This window comes from Calidris pugnax, unplaced genomic scaffold (genome assembly GCF_001431845.1).
Source record: "Calidris pugnax isolate Ruff unplaced genomic scaffold, ASM143184v1 scaffold288, whole genome shotgun sequence".
NCBI classification, from domain to species: Eukaryota; Metazoa; Chordata; class Aves; order Charadriiformes; family Scolopacidae; genus Calidris; species Calidris pugnax.
This window is the reverse complement of record NW_015091190.1, coordinates 975,886-990,415: the sequence shown is the minus strand read 5'-3', so window position 1 is coordinate 990,415 and position 14,530 is coordinate 975,886. Positions and strand designations below refer to the sequence as shown.

The 14,530-nt window shown below is 46.1% G+C and overlaps 1 protein-coding gene across 1 annotated transcript in view; it reads right to left on the bottom strand.

Annotated features, from left to right (window-relative positions):
- The window catches only part of NWD2 (NACHT and WD repeat domain containing 2), a 54,435-nt gene that overhangs the window by 30,310 nt on the left and 9,595 nt on the right, over positions 1-14,530 (bottom strand). The window lies entirely within an intron of this gene.

The following is a 14,530-nucleotide window of genomic DNA, read 5'->3' as shown; positions in this document are numbered from 1 at the left end:
GAGGGGTTGAAGGCCACGTTGGAGGGGTCTTGGAGCAACCTGGTGTGGTGGGAGGTGTCCCTGCCCAGGGCAGGGGGGTTGGAACTCGATGATCTTTAAGGTCCCTTCCCACCCAAACCATTCTATGATTCTGTGACAGACCCAAGCTCTTTGTGGCAGTGTCAGACTGTGCAGCAAAGGCAATGACAACATATTGCAGCTTGGGAAGTTCAGGTGGGACATTAGGAGAAAGTCCTCTGTCCTTGGAGCTCTTCAAGACTCCACTAGAGAAGTTAATGGTTGACGTAGTTACTTTTGGCAGCATTTCAAGAGGAAGATTAGCCCATATGGTCCTCCTGAGCCCCCCTCACAACCAGCAGTGGTCCTGTCTCTCAGAAGAACCTGTAGATCTGGCATAGTCATCCAGAGCCCTCCTTCAGTGCCTGGGAGGACTTTTGCTTCTGCGTGGGCCACCCGGAGCAAAGCTGTAGAGTACAGTAACTGGTGCCAAGGACCCAATATCCACACCATATGTATTTCAGGGAGATTTCCCTCTGGGTTGGGCTCAACTCCCACAGACAGTTGGAGTTCATCAGGTGGGACCCTGAAGTTATTTCCCTGGTTTTCATCCAAAAGGGACCCAGTTTCATGCACACCAAGAGCGCTCTGTGACGTTAATCAAAGTATATTAGGTAGTGATGATCAAGAGGTTCACCTCAGAAATGCTCTCCAGATCTGGGTGAGTACAGATGCGTCCTACAAATACTTAGGAATGGAGTACAAAAACAACATCCTTAAGGAATTAGTACCTAAGGAACTGAGGGATGGATGAGTTGCTCCCTCCTTAGGACCCACAGTCATTAACTTTCTCTCGTACTTTAGTGCCTGAGTCAACCTTTCCTTGCAGAATGTAGTACAGCTAACGAGGCTAATTAGCCGGAGGGTTGCACTGTGCCGATGCAGCACTATAATTTTGGCTCCAAAGCAACTTTTCTCAGTGCCAGATTGGAGTCAGTGCTGTAACTTGACATAAAAGCTACCTGCATACTTCGCTTCATTTAAAATACTTTTGGTTTTTTACCTTCACAGTAACTGAGGTCTTTAAATCAGTCAGTGGGAGAAGACTATATATTACACAGAATCACAGAAAAACAGAATGCTGTGGGGTTGGAAGGGACCTCTGGAAAAGATCTCCTCCAACCCCCTGCCACAGCAGGGTCACCCACAGCAGGTCCCACAGGAACGCGTCCAGGAGGGTTTGGAATGTCTCCAGAGAAGGAGACTCCACCACCTCTCTGGGCAGCCTCTGCCAGGGCTCTGCCACCCTCACACCAAACAAGTTCCTCCTCATGTTCAGATGGAACTTCCCATGTTCCAGTTTGTGCTCATTCCCTCTTGTCCTGTCCCTGGGCACCACTGAGAAAAGCCTGGCCCCATCCTCCTGACACCCGGTCTGGAAAATTCAGGGGGGTTTTGGAATTTCGCAAGGGTCCCAGGTGCCCGGGCGTGTTCAGGTTGGCGATTAGGAACCATTTCTTTACTGCAAGGGTTGTCAGGCATTGGAATGGACTGCCCAGGGAGGTGGGGGAGTCACCATCCCTGGAGGTATTTAAGAAACGTGTAGACGTGGCTCTTCAGGGCAGGCTCTAGTGCCCGAGATTATAGGTTTGTGGTGGGGTGTTGTGTGTGGGGTTGTGGGCGTGGGGTTTAGTTGGTGGGTGGTGGTTTTGGGTTTGTTGTTTTTGTGGTGGTTGTGTGGTTGTGTGGTTTTTTGGTGTTTTGTTTTGGTTTTTGTTTGTTTGTTTGTTTTTTGGTCTCAGAGGTCCCTTCCAACCACTAAGATTCTGTGATTCTGTGATTCTGTGATTCTGTGATTCTGTATAGAGCAGATAAAACCCTCTTCTGCTGCTTTCCATCCATGCCCATGGGACTGACCCAGCAGAGTCCCCCTGGCTCTTGGTCAAGAACACGGTGCCGTTCCCCGCGGCGCGACTTGTAGGGTCTTGCTCAGAAGCTGGAACACGCTGCCAGAGCAGTGCTCCCTTCCTAATCCCTTACAAACGAGACAGAGAGAGATAAAACAACCCTTCAACCAGGACTCTGTTTCAGATAAGACACTTGGGGATACCGATCCGGTGTTTTTATTCTTATCTCCAAATCTACTGGAATGTGCTTCTCTAATTGGGATTTGAGTCTGGTGCTTACATTAATGAGTTTTCGGCATCCCTGTATTTGTAATAATTGTGAAATTTTAAGGAAACGGCAGTGCATATAGTTAAGGTGAGCTACAGTAATTAGTATGGATGGCAGCTAAGCTGGTTTAATTAAATAAAATCTAACCTGATTTACAGTGACAGCAGATCTGTGAAGCTGGCAGATCCTAACAACAAAAAATGTCACACAGGCAAATTCCACCTTCCCGGCTGCGGATGAAGGGATTAACTAAGGGATAATTCTTCTAGCAGCCAAAATGAGACAGTAGTTGTGAGATGAGCTTTACCACACCTCCTGATGTTAATTCTGATACTCTGGAATCCAAATTATAGTCCACAATGAACGCTGGGAATGAAACTACATCTGCAAAACTGCTACGACAAGACTTAGAATCATAGAATTATAGAATCACAGAATGGTTTGGGTGGGAAGGAACCTTAAAAATCATTGAGTGCCACCCCCTGCCCTGGGCAGGGACACCTCCCACCAGCCCAGGTTGCTCCAAGCCCCCTCCAAGGGGCCTTGAACCCCTCCAGGGATGGGGCAGCCACAGCTTCTCTGGACTTTCAGTCTGGAGAAGAGGAGACTGAGGGGAGACCTTATTGCTCTCTACAACTACCTGAAAGGAGGGTGTAGAGAGGTGGGGGTTGGTCTCTTCTCCCAAGTTACAGATGATAGGACAAGGGGTAATGGGTTCAAGTTGCACCAGGGGAGGTTTAGACTGGACATTAGGAAACAATTCTTCACAGAGAGAGTGGTCGGGCATTGGAACAGGCTGCCCAGGGAGGTGGTTGAGTCCCCATCCCTGGATGTGTTTAAGAACCATTTAGATGTGTGTTGGGGGATATGGTGTAGGGGAGAACTTTAGAGTAGGGGAGATGGTTGGACTCGATGATCCCGAGGATCTCTTCCAGCCTAGATGATTCTGTGATTCTGTGACTTAAAAAAGCCTCGACGCTAAATTAGTCTCCGGTATTAAAACCAACGCCAAAACCCAACCCTGTCTTGAGTGGGGTCAGTGACTTGCTGAACGTCCACCAACCCTACAAGAGCTCACTCTTGCAGACAGCTGCCTCCTGTGGACAGAACTGAATTCAGCAAATTCCACCAAAGAAGAGGCACTCGAGGCTGAACCGCCAAGTGTTTGTGCGAGGTGTGATTCCTGCCGGCTTTGCTTTGCTTTGCTCAGGCAAATCACTGCCAGCTTTCATTAAAGTACTCCAAGGTGCTGCTTCTCAGCGTGAACCATCTCCATGCCAAAGTCTGACCTTCAAACACAAGCTGTTCCCCTCTTAAAGTGGCTTGGTTTATTTTTAATAGGGAAAGTGCATCTTAACATCCCTGTGTTAGTAAACACATGATGTGCATTTACAAGCAGTTGCCAAACATTAATCTCTGGGGGTAAAAATAAGTCATGGAAAATGGCCTAGTTGAAGAAAATTTCAAAATGTGAACAAAAAGACTTAACGTGGAAGCCTGATGGAAATAATTGCACGTTTTCCAGCACCAGTTGTTCTGCCCTAGGACCAGTTTCTCCTCTTGCTGGTGGTCTTACTGGTCTGAGTTGGGCTGCAGTGATGGGAAGGGCTGTTTCACACTGGTGGGCTGCAGTCACACCATGGATCCTGCTCAACCCAGGCTGAATTAGGAGGTTGCTCAGCCCCATCCTTGTCGCCGTGTGTTGCACAGGGGGACACCAGTGTGGGGACAGCGAGCCCCCAGTTGACCACCCTCAAAGGAGAAGCGCATTCAAGTTGAGAGTCTGTTCACAGAGACATTGAGTCACCCGTGAGTCACCTCGATGCAAGCTAAAGCCCTCCAGCAGGGGAAAGTCCTCAGCAGGGAGGGTGTTGGCACCCATCAGTTTGACTGATGGAGGAACATGGCGTGACCCAGCTCCCAGGAGCCATCAGGAAAGCTGCTGACTGACATAACAGGTTGGGGCAGGCAGCTGAACATGGAAGAATGAAAGGACCAAGGCAGAAAAAAAAGAAGAAGAATCCAATATCAAGCACAAATACAGACTGGGTGGAGAATGGACGGAGAGGAGCCCTGAGGAGAAGGACATGGGGGTGTTGGTTGATGAGAAGCTCAACAGGAGATGGCAATGCACGCTGGCAGCCCAGAAAACACCTGCATCCTGGGCTGCATCCCCAGCAGCGTGGCCAGCAGGGCCAGGGGGGGATTCTACCTCTCTGCTCCCCTCTGGGGAGACCCACCTGGAGCACTGTGTCCACCTCTGGAGTCCTCAGCACAGGAAGGACATGGACCTGCTGGAAACAGGTCCAGAGGAGGCCACGGAGATGCTGGGAGAGCTGGAGCCCCTCTGCTGGGAGGACAGGCTGAGAGAGTTGTGGGGGTTTCACCCTGGAGAAGAGAAGGCTCCGGGGAGACCTTGGAGCCCCTTCCAGTCCCTCAAGGGGCTCCAGGAGAGATGGGGAGGGACTCTGGATGAGGGAGGGGAGCCCTAGGAGGAGGGGGAAGGGTTTGACCCTGCAAGAGGGGAGATGGAGCTGAGCTGTGGGGAAGAACTTGTTTGGTGTGAGGGTGGTGAGAGCCTGGCCCAGGTTGGCCAGAGAAGCTGTGGCTGCCCCATCCCTGGAGGGGTTCAAGGGCAGGTTGGAGGGGGCTTGGAGCAACCTGGGCTGGTGGGAGGTGTCCCTGCCCAGGGCAGGGGGTGGCACTGGGTAGGCTTTAAGGTGCCTTCCAACCTGAACCATTCTGTAATTCTATGATTCTAAGAAAAAAGCTGCCCTTGCAGCTGTTGAAGGTACCCCAGAAATGACCATCACACGGGGTCACAGAGCTGCCTGCAGGTTGCATCTCCAGCCCCTCACCCAGGGAAGAGCAGCTCCCTGGACGCACAGAGAGAAGAATGACTCTATCACCCCCTGTGCTTGGTCTTCCCATGCTTTGCAGTGGGTCAGAAGCTTCCTGGGGGTCTTGACCTCCCCTCTTTCACAGCCTACTTCTCTGTTGGCTTAGCTTCCTGCACAGACACACACAGGGATTTGTTTATTATCACCAAATGTTGGAATCTTCTGTGCAACTATGGAGGTCTGAGGGCCTGGATGAGCAGAGAAAGTTGTCTAATCTAGTCCTGGATGCCAATCCACTAAGATACCCAGCTATTTGCTTCCTTAACTATCCCAAGTGCTGAGATTTGCTGGATGAGTAGGACAGATTCTTGCCAGAGGACTTTTTTTTTTAATGCGTCGCAATATTAAAAAAAAGTATGTATTTTATAACCATGGTCTACTGACTGCAGTGAGAATCTCTGCACTTGAATTATCTAAGGATATGATGCAAATAAGGTTAAAAATGACTTAGCAGTAATACCAAGTAAGGAAGTGGCTGCCAAACCTCTTAATGCTGGTATGTTCTTGTCACATAGGACTATTCGACTGAATTATTCCTTTTAAACTGCCTTTTTTTTTTTTCCCTTCTAATACCGTTGTATATCACCCCTGATACTAAAAGCTTTGAATACCAGTAGGTAACAAATGCCCCTAAATATTATGGAAACCTTGTCTCTGAAAATAATACCATAATAAGAAGTCATTTGCATTTGTATAGAGCCTTTCTTCTGAGAATCTGGGAGCACTTTGCCAACAATGAGGTTGAATTGTGTAGGTGGTATGAGGATGAGGAATGAGGTGGTATGAGTATGAGGAAGAGGAGGCTTAGGGGAGACCTCATCACTCTCTACAACTACTTGAAAGGACACTGTAGAGAGGTTGGTGCTGGTCTCTTCTCACAGGTAATTAGTGACAGAACAAGAGGGAACGGCTTCAAGCTCCAACAGGGGAGGTTTAGACTGAACATTAGGAAAGAATTTTTCACCCAAAGAGTGGTCGGGCATTGGAACAGGCTGCCCAGGGAGGGGGTGGAGTCACCATCCCTGGCTGTGTTTAAGGGCTGTTTAGATGCAGTGCTGAGGGACATGGTGTAGGGGAGGACTTTGTAGAGTAGGATAGATGGTTGGACTCGATAATCCCAAGGGTCTCTTCCAACCTGGACAATTCTGTGATTCTGTGGTAAGAGAGGGAAAAATGCCTTGAGCTACCTAGTACTCTTGTCTTTCTAGAACATAAACTCCATGGACTCTGTCATCATTCCCTTCCCTTGGGATTTCTGGGAGTAGAGAGCGTTAGAGTAAGCATCCAGAGCTCCCCAAGAATCTTCTTAGGGCATGGAAACAGCTTGGGCTGGGTCACTTCTTCCCCAAACACCATCACCAACCTTTAGGTCTCTACTGGCTCTCTAAGAAGGTGAATGAGAAACTAGACAGACTCAACTCTCTCCTCAAGAGACTCTAGACTCTCCTCAACCTTCTCAGCTCTTAAAAAAATAAACACAAGAACAGTGGGTTGAGCATTTGAGCCCAAATGAACGGCCACTTGACATGAAAATCAGAAGAAATAACAGAAAATAATGTTAAAATAGTAAGTAATCCTGAAATGTGTCCCTCAATCGGGAAGAAATGACAGGATGTGACTACAAATTGGTGGTCTGCCCCAGAAAATTTAAACAAACACATTTTCAAAATAAAAGACCTAACTATCTGAGGCAGGATTCAAAAGGTAGGGCATAATTATAAGCCTAAGCCTCCTCGTTACAGGAGTTAGCTCTTCTTTTTTAGTCCAACAGCAAACGATATCTGATTTAAACTGAGGGGCAGTTTTAACACCTATTTCTCTGAAAGGTTCCCTACTGTCAGTCCTGCAAGATGAAAAATACATATAGAATATGTATTTATTATTTTTTAATTATAATGCTTACTAGATGGCCACATTTCACAGTGACATCTGACTTATAAAATACCCCGCGTCTTGACGGTTAATGTGATTAACCAGTGCCACCTATTGGCTTAACAAAAACACCCAGCTGTCAATTCATTTACATAAAATAATGAGGCAACAGGTGACATCAGAGAGGTCAAGACCTGGGTTAAAATACAGAATTTTGGGAAAATATCAATATGGCACTGACATTACAGAAGAGAAAAGCTGTTCCTCTATCTAAATATCAAAATACTTTTGATTATTCACACATGATCGTGTTCACAGTTTAAAACAAATGTTGGCTTTAAGAGTTCTGAGTTTTATTCTGCGTACAATGTGCTTACATGAAACAAATTTGGATACTGATCCAAAAGTTAGGGAAGTTAATGTAAAGATCTGTTGATCTCAGTGGATCTCAAATGAAGGTCTACATTTGTGGCACGTATCGAAACCCAGTACCTTTTCCTGCCTTACTGACTCCCCCAGAGTTCAGATGAAACCCTTCAGTTCATAAATAAATTACTAAATAAAACCCCCACTACATCCTCATTAAATCTAGCGGGTATGGTATGAGTGAGGACTCTGAGGCAGAATTTTTATCTCATGATGTGTCCTAATAACTAACCTCACCTTGGGAACACAGCACCCTTAGATGGAGATGTTCTTCAAAAGAGTCGGATCGACCTGGAATCCTTTCCCAATCCTGGAAATGGTCCCTAGATTGCAGTTTGAGTTCCCCCGTGTCCTTGTGTCCCTCTGCCATTGTATGTGGCACACACTAAAAATGCAAATACATCTTTGCCTTTGGTGAGACCCAGGCCCAGGTTGGCCAGAGAAGCTGTGGCTGCCCCATCCCTGGAGGGGTTGAAGGGCAGGTTGGAGGGGGCTTGGAGCAACCTGGTCCAGGGGGTGGCACTGAATGGGCTTGAAGGTCCCTTCCCACCCAAACCACTCTATAATTCTATGATTCTATGATCTGCCAATGCACAGCAGGAGCTTTGGTGGCACCATGGGTAGAAGTCAGAACCTCTACGGGGAGACAATTTTCCATTCTGCAAACCGCGCGAGTGGAAGAATTCAGCAAAATCTAATTCTTTCATTTAATAAAGCGAACCAGCAAAAGCTCCTGAAAACATGACAATTTACAAACAATTATTGTCAGACAATTAAATGATGTGGCAAGGAGAAACTGAAGACACAGCACATTTAGAGGCATCAAAATTAAGTCTGAAAATTATCTCTGCAGAACACCGAAGCTTATTGCAACTCAGCGCCGGAGAAGAGCAAAGCCTGCAAGGACAGGAATTTGCAGCTATAATCAAAATTAAGGGGAAAGAAAAACTTCTTGTGAAATCTAAAAGAGGACTCCTGAGTGAGCTGTGCAAAAAACGAAACAGAAGACATAAAAAGGGCCAGTAATGTTACAAAGATACGTGCAAAAATCCTACTCATTCATCTAGAGGTGTCGGTTCACACTTCAAAAAATGATGAAATTACTTAGAAAGCAGAACAAAAGCTGTACAACACTGAAAAAATTGGGTTTTTTTAACAATTAAGTTGTGTGGACTGCAGTAGCTTTACTATTTTTTTTTCCCCCTGACATCGCTAGACCAAAGAGAAGACAATCAGGGCACATTACTGAAGCACTCGAGGTAATGAGGCAGAGGCAATCAATAAAGCAACGGGATGTCACAGACATTTTGTCTCCTAACTGAACTGCAGATTCAAGAGCTGGAAGCAAAACGAAGTAGTATGGAGGCTTAGGGAAGGCATAATCCAGAGGCAAGCCATAAAATAAAAACCAAACAGGAGAAAACAAGACTCATAAAAGCAGATGTGTATTTCACAGCACAGGCCCATCAGGAACAGCGTGGCGTGGCGAGTAGGCCCTGAGAGGTGATTGTCCCCCTGTACTGGGCACTGGTGAGGCCTCACCTCGAGTGCTGGGTCCAGTTTTGGGACCCTCACCATAAAAAAGACATTGAGGTGCTGGAGCGGGTCCAGAGAAGGGCGACAAAGATGGTGAGGGGTCTGGAGAATAAGTCTTGTGAGGAGAGGCTGAGGGAGCTGGGGGTGTTCAGCCTGGAGAAGAGGAGGCTGAGGGGAGACCTTATTGCTCTCTACAACTCCCTGAAAGGAGGGTGTAGAGAGGTGGGGGTTGGTCTCTTCTCCCAAGGAACAGGTGATGGGACAAGAGGAAACGGCCTCAAGTTACACCAGGGGAGGTTCAGGCTGGATATTAGGAAAAATTTCTTCACCGAAAGGGTTCTCAGCCATTGGAATGGGCTGCCCAGGGAGGTGGTTGAGGCCCCATCCCTGGAGGTGTTCAAAAGACAGGTTGATGTAGTGCTGGGAGGTATGGTTTAGTGATGGTGATGCTTCTTGTTTGTTGTGTGGGTGTCTATTTTTGTCAGTTGGGTTGATGGTTGGACAAGATGATCTTTAAGGTCCCTTCCAACCTAGAAGATTCTGTGATTCTGTGATTAAATACCCCTCATTCCAAAGAAATTCCAATCAACACTCGTACATGACTTTACCTCTGGTGCTGCAAAGCTATAGAAGAACTCTGCAAGGACTGTTGGCTCTCCGGTAAGGTTGCTCTTCCCTTCTCTAAACTTTCTGTTAAAATTCACAATTCACGAGGTTCTAAGCCAGGTCGTGTTCTTCTTCATGTTTGGTGGACCATGGCCATTGGGTTGATGGTTGGACAAGATGATCTTTAAGGTCCCTTCCAACCTAGAAGATTCTTTGATTCTGTGATTAAATACCCCTCATTCTGAAGAAATTCCAGTCAACACTTGTACATGACTTTACCTCTGGTGCTGCAAAGCTATGGAAGAGCTCTGCAAGGACTGTTGGCTCTTCGGTAAGGTTGCTCTTCCCTTCTCTAAACTTTCTGTTTAAATTCGCAAGTCACGAGGTTCTAAGCCAGGTCATGTTCTTCCTCATGTTTGGTGGACCATGGCCATGCTTTGGGTCACTACAAAGCTACTGGAGTCAGTCAGACCAGCTGGAAAAGCATGACTGATAGATGTAGGCTATTGTATGAGCTTCAAGTGAAAGGAATGAAGACTTTCATGCCAGAAGATGAAAAAGTCTTGAACTTGACACTTGTGGATGTGCAGACACCCCCAGAAGAAGCGAGAGGTGCCGCTTGCTATCAGTGCAGTAAATCTGCATCAATAAAGTAGTTTCTTTGCAGAAGACCTTTTTTTCTTGATGCCAAATGGAGAGGACTATTGAATAACATCACTGCACTGCTCTAAACTGAAAGAGGAGAGCAGACCAGCTGGAAAAGCATGACTGATAGATGTAGGCTACTGTATGAGCTTCAAGTGAAAGGAATGAAGACTTTCATGCCAGAAGATGAAAAAGTCTTGAACTTGACACTTGTGGATGTGCAGACACCCCCAGAAGAAGCGAGAGGTGCCGCTTGCTATCAGCGCAGTAAATCTGCATCGATGAAGTAGTTTCTTTGCAAAAGACCTTTTTTTCTTGATGCCAAACGGAGAGGACTACTGAATAACATCACTGCACTGCTTTAAACTGAAAGAGGAGAGATTGAGATGAGATCTCAGGGAGAAATTCTTTGCTGTGAGGGTGGTGAGAGCCTGGCCCAGGTTGGCCAGAGAAGCTGTGGCTGCCCCATCCCTGGAGGGGTTCAAGGCCAGGGGGTGAGGTGGGACTGGATGGTGTTTAAGGTCCCTTCCACCCCAAACCATTCTATGATTCTGTGACCATCAGAATAGTATTTGGCTGCTCTAGAAACAGTTTTCAAAGGTGAAGGAACCAAATGACAACCCCAGCAAAGGAGAGCGGCTGCAGGAGGACGTGAAGCTCAGAGCACTGGGACCACGGGAGGGGGGGATGGCAGAAACTCAACCCTGCCTTGACGAAATGAAAGAATCTCAACCCATTTCTTACAGGACAATTTCACAAACCGACAGACGACTTTCCTTGGCTGTAACCACCCACTCGCAGGGAGTTGCAGCACAACAGTTTCTAAAACGGGGAACTCCAGGCGGGTTCTGCGCTAGAAGTCATTGAGCGTGACCAAATAATTCACAAAACTGGCTCCTTCTGGCAGATTATGTAACGTCTGAGAGGAAAACAGTGATTGACATGGAGAGGAAGCGTGATTTATCTTACCTCCCTTCCCCCTTGCCCTTCCCAATCCTAATGATTCATCTCAGCATTATTTTCAGCGAAGATTATATCCTCCAGTTGAAAAGGCAGGTTTTTTATAAATTTTTGAATCTGTCTGTTTTTATGAGTGAAATATTTTTGTGATTACTTGATTTTACTATGTTTGGTTTTCTTGTTCCAGATTTTACTGATTTTTTCTGCTTGCTAGCTACATTTAGCTGACGCTATCTATTAAGGTAATAGTAAATTTGCAGTGTGACAATCTTAAGGTGTTGGTGACTGAAAAAGGGCATTACATATTCCAATCGCTTACTCTACTTGAGAAGCAGATGTAGTTGAAACAACAAAGTTCTGTTTCCTACTAATACATTTCACAAGTGAGATACAGAAAGTAATATTCAAAGACCTTCCAGGACTGCTGTACTAATTCAATCAATCGGTGATTGAACTACAGACTGCCTTCCCAATTAGTCCTTTCAACTTACTTTAACCATCTTCCTCAACCCTGTGCTCGAATTTTCCCAGTAATGACACCCAATGAGCTGGAGTGACCTTTAAAGGAGGATAAAGATCCTCTATGATGCTGTATTCAGAACGGCAGCGTAGGCGATGGCTGGAAGCATAGACTTGACTTCATTTCCATTTCTTGGGCTGCCAGACACCATCAGTCTCTCTCAGTGCCTGTGAAGGTATTTGTCCCTGAGCCACAGAATATCTAAAAACATTGAACCATAGAATGGTTAGAGTTGGAAGGAACCTTAAAGATCATTGCATTCCATGTAGTCCTTTCAACTTACTTTAACCATCTTCCTCAACCCTGTGCTCGAATTTTCCCAGTAATGACACCCAATGAGCTGGAGTGACCTTTAAAGGAGGATAAAGATCCTCTATGATGCTGTATTCAGAACGGCAGCGTAGGCGATGGCTGGAAGCATAGACTTGACTTCATTTCCATTTCTTGGGCTGCCAGACACCATCAGTCTCTCTCGGTGCCTGTGAAGGTATTTGTCCCTGAGCCACAGAATATCTAAAAACATTGAACCATAGAATGGTTAGAGTTGGAAGGAACCTTAAAGATCATTGCATTCCATGCTCTGCCCTGGGCAGGGACACTTCCCACCATACCAGGTTGCTCCAAGTCCCCTCCAACCTGCCCTTGAACCCCTCCAGGGATGGGGCAGCCACAGCTTCTCTGGGCAACCTGGGCCAGGCTCTCACCACCCTCACAGCCAAGAAGTTCTTCCTGAGACCTCATCTCAATCTCCTCTCTTTCAATTTAAAACCATTACCCCTCATCCTATCATTTCACTCCCTGATAAAGAGTCCAAGAGACATCTGCAAGTCATCTTTTACCTTCTACACCTACACACACAACTGAATCCACAGCTGGGGTCTCATTTCTTTTATGTGAAAGGATTTACAAAATGACTATGAAGAGCTGACTGTGATATTAACACTGGAACAACACACCAGCAATCACAGAATCACAGAATGCTGTGGCGTTGGAAGGGACCTCTGGAGATCATCTCCTCCAACCCCCTGCCACAGCAGGGTCACCCACAGCAAGTCCCACAGGAATGTGTCCAGGGGGGTTTGGGATGTCTCCAGAGATGGAAACTCCACCACCTCTCTGGTGGACAATGGAATGCCTCAGTAGAATTATATAGTATTATACATGATTGATTATAGAAAGTGTAAAATAGAAAATTCATGATTAAAACAGGTGGCATGCTAACACTGGAACAACACACCAGCAATCACAGAATCACAGAATGCTGTGGCGTTGGAAGGGACCTCTGGAGATCATCTCCTCCAACCCCCTGCCACAGCAGGGTCACCCACAGCAAGTCCCACAGGAATGTGTCCAGGGGGGTTTGGGATGTCTCCAGAGATGGAAACTCCACCACCTCTCTGGTGGACAATGGAATGCCTCAGTAGAATTACACAACTGAATCCACAGCTGGGGTCTCATTTCTTATAATGACTATGAAGAGCTGACTGTGGTACTAACACTGGAACAACACACCAGCAATCACAGAATCACAGAATCACAGAGATGTGGGGTTGGAAGGGACCTCTGGAGATCATCTCCTCCAACCCCCTGCTACAACAGGGTCACCCAGAGCAGGTCCCACAGGAACGTGTCCAGGTGGGTTTGGGATGTCTCCAGAGACGGAGACTCCACCACCTCTCTGGTGGAGAATGGAATGCCTCAGTAGAATGATGTAGTATTATACATGGTTGATTATAGAAAGTGTAAAATAGGAAATTAATGATTAAAACAGGTGGCATGTGAGGAGAGTATTTGCATTTTCAGCTCCGTTTCCTAAAGAATGGAGGAACATATGATGATCTGTGTGTCTTCTACGTGTCTTCTGTTCTCTTTTGAAAAATAACTTTAACTCATGACTGACATTAAACAAGAGCAGGTCCCACAGGAACGTGTCCAGGTGGGTTTGGGATGTCTCCAGAGACGGAGACTCCACCACCTCTCTGGTGGAGAATGGAATGCCTCAGTAGAATGATGTAGTATTATACATGGTTGATTATAGAAAGTGTAAAATAGGAAATTAATGATTAAAACAGGTGGCATGTGAGGAGAGTATTTGCATTTTCAGCTCCGTTTCCTAAAGAATGGAGGAATGTATGATGATCTGTGTGTCTTCTACATGTCTTCTGTTCTCTTTTGAAAAATACCTTTAACTCATGACTGACATTAAACAACTCTGACAGAATGATATTAACCTCAAATTTAATGAATATCCTATACGAGAAGAAATCAGCAGGTAAACAAGAGAAATCCTGTAAATGAGTCTTCTCTTCCCATTCATAAATAAACCATCAAAGGCAAAGCTGTAACATGAGTAATGAGAGACTCCATAAATGCCTTATTTGCAGGAAAACTTCACCTGAAAGAAGTATTTCTGTGCAGGACATACATATACAGTAAAATATCCTGTATGGGAGTTTACTGCTTTATATTATATGTGCTTTCCTTGGATGCAGAGATTGGTTTCCTGATGTGGTGAAAGGATGAAGAGACAGAAACTAGATTTGAGAAATTTATGAATAATGATATAGACTGGTGAAAGTCAATTAAATCCATTCGAAGCAAGGAAATTTTCAGGGAATTTTTTACCTTTGGTAGTTTCTATTGTCTGAAGAGTTTATTTTCTGTCTGCCTGTGTTGCAGTGAGGACTACCAGTAGAACGTCTTTGGTGTGAGGGTGGTGAGAGCCTGGCCCAGGTTGCCCAGAGAAGCTGTGGCTGCCCCATCCCTGGAGGGGTTCAAGGGCAGGTTGGAGGGGGCTTGGAGCAACCTGGTGTGGTGGAACAAACTAACAGATAATACATATCAAAACCACAATGCTAAAAAGGGATTTGGGAGGGTTTTGCACAAGCCACGC